The sequence below is a fragment of the Sinocyclocheilus rhinocerous genome, unplaced genomic scaffold (assembly GCF_001515625.1).
Source record: "Sinocyclocheilus rhinocerous isolate Xijiao unplaced genomic scaffold, SAMN03320098_v1.1 scaffold344, whole genome shotgun sequence".
NCBI classification, from domain to species: Eukaryota; Metazoa; Chordata; class Actinopteri; order Cypriniformes; family Cyprinidae; genus Sinocyclocheilus; species Sinocyclocheilus rhinocerous.
Window position 1 is genome coordinate 1,177,916 of NW_015627959.1, and position 8,521 is coordinate 1,186,436.

Here is an 8,521-nt window from a genome sequence, read left to right on the forward strand (position 1 = left end):
CTAATTAAACACACCTGAACCAGCTAATCAAGCTCTTACTAGGCATAGAAACTTCCAGTCAGGTGTGTTGAGGCAAGTTGGAGCTAAACTCTGCAGGACACCGGCCCTCCAGGACCGAGTTTGGACAGCCCTGCTTTGAGCACTTCAGTTTGGAACGTCCCTTCAATATGGTGGCCATGATTGTTTTCACTGTGCCCTTCGGAGGGCGATATATCCCATTTGGAACGCACCGTTAGTCTCAGTTATCGTTTAATGACCTTATTATTGTCTCGTCATCGCATCGTTTTCGTCAGGGGAAAAAACTTCGTTGATTTTTCGTCATAGATTTCGTTAACGAAATTAACACTAGCCTGACCTCACTGATTTTTGTGACTGAATGGGAGCAAATCTCCACAGTCATGTTCCAACTTCTAGTAGAAAATTTTCTTAGAAGAACAGAAGCTGCAATGCCAGAAACATTTGCAATGCCAGACAGAGTTAAATATGAGCTCAGATTCACTATGTGCTCAGGAAACTCAGGAAAATTATTAAAATAAAAAGTTGTTTTATTTAAAAAGAATACATTCCTTTCTAGTGTTTAATAAGTGACCTCAAATGTCCCCAAAAGGCAGTTTTGTCAGGTTTACCTCACTTTTGGGTACGAATTTGTCCCTAAAATATGTCTAAGTAGGTACACATATGAACATTTATTCAAAAGAGGATAATCACCTGGGAAACTATCACAAAAGAAAGACTTTTAGTTTCAGTTTGCCATTAACTTCTGTGTCCTCAGTGCCCTTGATCATTGCGCAAATGCCATCAAGAATATCCTGTAGGAACATAATTTTCTTGAAACTTGAGTAGAAAAGAGACACAATGTTCCTCTTTAAAGCACACACCTGAGACAAAGACAAAGACTTACAAAAAAAAGCAACACCTCTGTGGTCTTTAAGGAACAGATGGCATCAGAACTAAAACATGTTGAATTCACTTGGAATTTCTTGGGAAAAGGCACAACATTCAAAATGAAGGGGGTATATTTATCACAGTAAAAAAGCACAAAGGGGTATTGCTTGAGTATACTCGGGATGCACTTGAAGATCGCTTAATGGTGAGCAACCTGACAAGAAGGTTTAAAAATATGCAAAGAAAGTTTTAACTAATGATTTAAATATCAAGGGCACCACATGAACATCTGGGAAGTCATGAGGGCAGACGACATCTTCTAATTTTGAGTTAAACATGCTTTTTTGATACCTGAAATTGTAGCACAAATGTCTGTAAATGTCAGTGAGATAATGTCACTTCAGCTGGTTGTCTTTCAAAAAAAAAAACAGAAACATTTAAAGAAAATTTCTTATTGCAAAAATAATAATTCACCACCAACCTAAACCAGTTATACCACTCTACAGAATATTACCCATGTCTTTAAGTATTCTGTCCATGACATATGGCTGAAACTCATATCTACAGGACAGAAGCAAAATAACATTACTTTGAAGGTCATGTTCTTTACTCTTGGGAATATGACAGGCCAAACAAAAGGGTCAAAGGATCAATAGCTTCATTATAGGAACAGTTCAATCAAAACAGAAAGTTCAGCCATCATTTCCACACTTATATAACTTTCTTCCTTTCTTCCTTCCATGAACCACAAAAAGGACAGGTTTTGTAGAAATGAGAGTTGCTCTTTTTCATACAATGAAAAAGAATGGTGAAAATAAAGAATGTTTTACATTACTAACATCAAACCTGGTCCAACGCATCTTCAGGCACCATGTTAAAATAAGATCTGAGGTTTATGGTGGAAGGGGTGATTTTTAGCAAATAACCACAAATATCAGTATGGCTTCAATAGACTCAAAATACAGTGCAATCATACCTTTTTGTCCTTTCTGCAACTTTGGCATTTGGCTTTGAATGACAAGAATCGAATCGAGTGTGTAATCGATGACCATTTCTATTTTAAGTGAATTCCCCATGTCAGATTTGTGCTACCAAAATAACTATAAACACAATATTTCACAACAATTGAATTAAAGCTGCTTTGCCGCTAAAATGCCAGGGTTGATTTTCTGTCACAACAAACTCTTGGACACAAACTCTTCAATGAATTTTTTTGCTTCCTTACATGGAAATTCAAATTGTGAAATTCCGAATACTGTAGCGAATTCAAATTTGCAAACTGAACTTTAAAAAGAAAAAAGACATTTAAAAAGACATTTTCAATTCAGTTGTGCCTTGTGAATGGTGCACAAACCTGGCAAACAATTCACTGTTCAGGGAGGCCATAATAACATCAAAATTGCAATCAAAGTTAAGCTTCATTTTTGATTCTGTATAGGGGGCCTTGGTCTCAAAGTCCATATTCAATACGCATTTTCCAAAGAATCCTCCAAAGAGGCCATTCTGCTTTGAAGACAATTGTTAGAACAGTTCTCTCATCTGAAGAAAGTGTTTCCTTCTAGCTTCGTCCTTTGAAAGCATGATTCAATGGCACACCTAAAACAGAGGAAGCTGCTCTGATACCTGTCCCAGACCGTGTCCTTGAGGGAGATCACTGTGTTTGTCTACACTAACCACCTATTAACTTTGAATGAGTCATAATGTGAATATTCATGAGTATAAATAAAGGCAATATCCATTTAAAGTTTAGATGGACTAAATAATTCAGAACAGTGTTCGTATATGGCACGTTCATAACTGCTTATGAAACATTTTTTAAAACCTCAAAATGAATTATTAGGTAGCATTTGTCTACACCCCAGTTTAGAAATCAGAAACAGATGTGTAGGGTTCTTAAAAACCATCAGTTAGCTTTATTCTTCCTCACCAAGTCTCTTCTGAAATTTCCAGCGCTTTCCCAAGCTGCCATTGTAAGAGCTGGCAGGTGTAATCATTCATAATGGACATTGTACCACATTCATACACCTTCATTCAATCAGGCCATATTGTACAGTCATAAATGCATGTACTGCTCACATGGGGAAAGCATGGGCAGATACAAGAGTCTGAATGAACTCCCCAGATGGCGTCCCACATTCATGCCCGAAAAGAAATTGTAAGGGAAAAGGAAATAATGTTAATTACCGTAAACAAAATCTGTGTCAGACACACTGATATATTGTGCAGGTCGGGCCCAGCTTCATGGTTTTGCACACTAATCTTTTATTCTCGACCCCCTTCCTTCTCTCTGTGATCGCTTTACAAGCTCAGCAGAACTGCTGTCACAGCTGCCATCGGTGGCCCTGTTATCTCTTTGTGTTTTGCAAAAAAGGAAAATTAGGCATTAAATATCTCCTCCCATCATGCCACTAATTGTTCCTTAACTCGCTTCCTGCTCGGTAAAAGCGCTGAGCCTCATACAAATGATAATGTCACACTGCATGAACTGGATGTTGATTTGATACACAAATGTAATTGTTGTGTTTAATGAGGGCAGGCGACACTATGGGGTGAAGACCGTTTGTTTAAGTCTTTAAAAACTGTAAAAAGAAACTGCAAAGTTTAAAAGTTGGCAGTGACTTAATCCATAAAATCTGGAAAATTGTATTTTCTTCCAAATTGTGCACCCATGACTCAATCCTTTGTTATCAACAGCAATTTAATATTATTTAAATGGATTTTATATTTTCAAAATAACTGAATAGACTAATATGCATTGATTTTAAATGACTCTCTATTGCCATCGTAGTTGTTTTTCATAAGCAATAAGAGCTTGAAACACATACTGTGACTAATTAAATGGGTGACCAATTGGTTCTATGGTTTCAAACAAATTATGAGTTTATGTCGGCAGGGCTATTCAGGACTAATTATGCCAGACAACTGAGACTTACGTTACGGTTCATTTGCAAAGAGGATGTGAATTATTTAAAAAAAAACAAAAAAAAACAATGGAGAAGAAATGTGCTATTATCAAATATTCTGACTGACGAACACGCTCTCAATGAGTCTCTCAATGTAGGGGGCTGCAGTCGAGATAATAGACATACTCCAAAAACACTTTCTGAAATAAAGTTCATTCAGGGATAGAGCCGAAGCAGTGTGGTGAGACATGGCCAATTATTGAGTGAGAAAGTACTGAGAAAGTGCTGGAGACCAAATCTAATGCAAAGAGAAAAATAAAAAATAAAGCTAAATATACAAAACAAACACATATATGCTGTGCATTTTAACAATGTACCTTATAGTTTAAGAAACACCTATAAATAAAAGTATTTATGCTCTTATGTCCTTATGTCGTTCTAAACCTGTATGGTGTTATTTTTTCACAAAATGAGAATTTTGAAGAATCCTCACACTGTTCTTTCAAACAAAGCAGTTCATAGTGTCTGCCAGCCACCAAAAATAACATAAAAAGCATCATAAAGCACAAAAACACTGCTCTATATTCCAAGTCCATTTAAGTCACAAAAAAGTTTGTGTACAGAAAAGGTTATTGATCACTGATAATCTTCCTCTTCAGTGATCATAGAGTCTGTGGGTTAAACTTGATAACCAGACCCAGAGTCTGATTCATGAACATTCATTTTGAGACTTGGATAAATAAATTAGCTGAAGAACTAGCTCAAAAGAATGATTTGTTCACAACTCGGACTGATTCAGTTCTTTGATTAACACTCAGTGTCCAAGCAGTTATATACACTTTCAAGAGTTTATAATAGGGCTGCACAATTAATCAAAATTCAATTACGGATGCCAAAATTATGTAATAGTTTAAAGGAGCAATTACAAAAAAAAAAAAAAATCACTTACGTTATTTTGCGTGCTTAAGATTTATTTTCGTTCTGTTTATTTTCTTTCTACAGGTTAATAAATAACAGAATTCACATTTTTTGATGAACCATTGCTTTAAATACTCTTAATGGGAAATACAAATTAATAAATGCTGAGTGAAGAGGATGAGAATGACAATTTTAAAGCATGTGTGGGTGAGATTGAGCTCATATCCAGAAGGGTAGTGAGTACTAGTGACTTCAGCTTTGGCTATCATTTCTCCTCAGTGGGTGGAGAAAATGGAGGCTCAGTCTCCTGACCACACAGCAGTGACCTCTATTAACTCCAGTACGGGGTGAAACCACAACCCGTAGGGATACTGTCTTCAGACTCTCCTCTCTTATGCACACACCTGCAGTGTTTCCACTGATTTCTCGCTTTTGCACCTGTAATCAAAAGCATGTGGCTACTCTTTCAACAAGAAATCAATATAAAAAGCCCTGTCTCTGGAATTCTTACACAGGCCTCTGCCAATAGTAATATTTATTCCTAAAGCAAACATACAGCATGAGGGGAGAATTCACTCAACACTTGTATGCACATTTTCAATCGCAAAAAACCTCCGTGTTATTTTCCAGCCCCTCATGATTCAGTTTAACCAGGCACTAAATGTTAAATTATTGTAATTTGTTTCAGTGTTAACAGGGTTCCTTTCTATAAACATGCTTATTACAGAATATGCCTTATTCACAAAAAAAAACAGTGCTATTTGTCTGCTGCAACTAATGTAAATCCACCAATATTATAATTCCGGTCAGTAACAACCTATATTTAATTTTTTACCTATTTAATCTAAAAAATTAAAAAAACACTACAAATGAGTTTAGACATAACGAAATTACAATACAATGTTTGTTTTAAGATTTGTTAAAAACTACATTTAATCATATTAAATTATTAGTGTTTTAAAGATTAAGTTAAAGTGAGCATTAGATGATGACAACCTAAATGTAAAGGGGAAATGAGCATTTACAATTAAATATCCAGGATCAGCTGATTCTAATAAAAAAATAAAAAAAACAGTAAATCATTTAATCAATCAGGCACAATCATCAGCACAGTTCATTCTTAGTGAGAAAAAGAAACATTCATCATGACGACAACCTTAGAGCTCATATTCGGCACACCTAAATCCTGCATTTTGGCATTATATCTGACTTGGTTTGTGCCTGAAACAAGTTTGTTATAGACTCAAAATTCTTTCATGAAGATAGTTCCTCAGTTCCTCATCCTGTGTATATATTCTTTACCACCCACAAATGACTGCTGCACAGGTCCATGCCTGGTATCCCCAGTTGCTTTTCATTTGCTTTTAATTTTATTTGCTCAATGTAACAAGGCTCTAAGCCGTTTCTGGCCAACCATGGGGCTACACAACAACGCGGACAGACAGAGAGAGAAAAGTCCCAGTATGTTGATATAACGCCAACCTCTCCGTGAGAATGCATATATGAGACAACACCTGAGCCAAGAGCCGTTTCACTGACTGACAACACAACCGACCTTGCCGCTGAACCACAGCACCCTGCTGTGAGACAGAAAGTGACTCCAGAATGGATATAGTGATAAAAGAAATGTAAAATGCACTGTGTCATTTATCTGACTCATCTATACGTAAGGCATAAAAGGCTTTTAGTGACTCTAATTGGGCTTCTTGTAACCATGACGCTGTCTCATAGAAGGCTGTGATATATTCAGTGCGAGCTACAGTGAAATCTCTTACGCTGATCAAAACAGATGTTGCGAATAGATTTAGAGGAGTCGTATTGCTGCCTTGAGGGGAAAATAAGTGCTGCTGACGTGTGGTAAAACAGCACAGGCACCTATTCAGCACCTCATTCATACCCTGTAATGACCCTGATATGAGTAACTCAGTCAGACCGAGTTTATAAGGCATTTACTCAGTGTATATTGCTTTTATTGTGTAATGTCTGAGCCAGATCTACTTTGGAGTATTAAGATGTATTCTTCAGCACAAGTCCACCCAAGACTTTTGACATCTGGAACAAATGGTTTAACAAGATCAATTATACGCACCATGTCTCTTATTGTGTTGTTTTATAACCTGCGTGTCAGAAATCCTATCTGCTTGTTAAGTAATCCAATAGCTGGGCAAAGACATCAGCGCTGCATTATCATGTCTGAGCATCAGGACAAACAGAATTATACACAGGCTTTGTGTGTGATCATGGGCTGTCAGATGCACTTCAGTGAGAGGACAGTTCCTCACAATTTACTGCACATCCTCACTCTTGTTCTGATAAGAGGAAATACAGGCAATGTGAAAGAGAATGGAAGAAATGATGATTGAAAAATGTGTTTGAAAAGTAAATTTGTAGTTTTGCTTCAGTAGATGCATTTAACATTTCTACTGTAAAATATTTGTCCAATATTAAATGTATATCTGCTTAAATTTTACCTCGCACTTTCACCGTTAAACCCAGTGCATTGTGCTGGAAGTTATGTTCAGCTTCTATTAACAATAAATTCTGCCTTTTTTTATTTGATTGGCCATCTCAAGTATTTTGACACTGATGGACACTGTTAGATCACTGAGGCAGTCCAGAGAAGAATGAAAAATAATGATTATTGTGGGCGGGGGGACAGAACAAGTAAAAACTTAGAAAAGGAGTGAAAAGTTAGATAAGAGAGAGAGAGAGAGAGAGAGAGAGAGAGAGAGAGAAATAGGAAATATGGAGAATGGGAATTTGGAATGGCAAATCAACACAGAGGAGCAGGTGGGCAGAACCATTGGAGCAATCCTAGAGTTTCTCCTCTCCAAAACAGGAAAAGCTGCACACAGCTGCCAGCACACATGTCTCATTTATAAGCATTTACATGCTTGTGCCTGTGTGTGTGTGTATTTCTATGTGTATGGGGGGCAACAGCACTTGTTGCGTCTAGGGAAAATGTCACCAGTCTGGCAAAGTGGGCTGGAACGAGGCAATGGTGAATATGATCATTTAGGGAGGGCTTGATATTTTTAACCTGCTGGTGGGAAAATGTGCTCATTAAAAAACAAAGACAGAAGGAGAAGGCAAATTGGTCCCATTTATTGCCCCCATTCCCCTCTCTCTTCTTCATTGTCTTGCATGTATGTTTTGCTGCATGTGGCGCGGTGAAAATGCAACTGATTGCGCTGAATGTGCTGAGAGGGAAAGATGCTCCATGCCCAGCAGGGAATGTGGATGGCATATGGAAAACAATACGTGCTCGGAAGAGACGGAGAAAAGACAGAGAGTTGGAAACAGAATGAGAATGGGGGACGTATGTTGGAAACAAATACATGGTTAAACTTACCTCCAAGCAACCCTGACCCATAGGGCAAGCAGACAAGTTTTGGACAAGTTTTAAAAATGGCTGGATGGATGTCACTTCTCATGTAGACACTATGTATAAAAAACAACAACAACAGTCATTATATTTTAAAGCAGTGGTCACCAACGTGGTGCCCGTGGGCACCTGGTAGCCCGCATGGAGTCTCTGAGTCGCCCGCCAAGCACGTTCTATAAGTAGCCTAAATTAGCGTTGGGTGATAAATTATATCATATCGAGATTATGATAAAAAATTATGTTAATAATGATGATAAGCTCTGGAAATTTTTACTCAATATGGATTAATCTAACATCCTATCACACAACAGAAATAAATGTTACAGCAACCAGTCAGTGCATGTCGCTAATAAGTCTGCATGTTCTGTGTGAATGCGTGGATGCGTGGAGTAGTTTCATCTGATACACAAACTCAAACACACGTGACTCA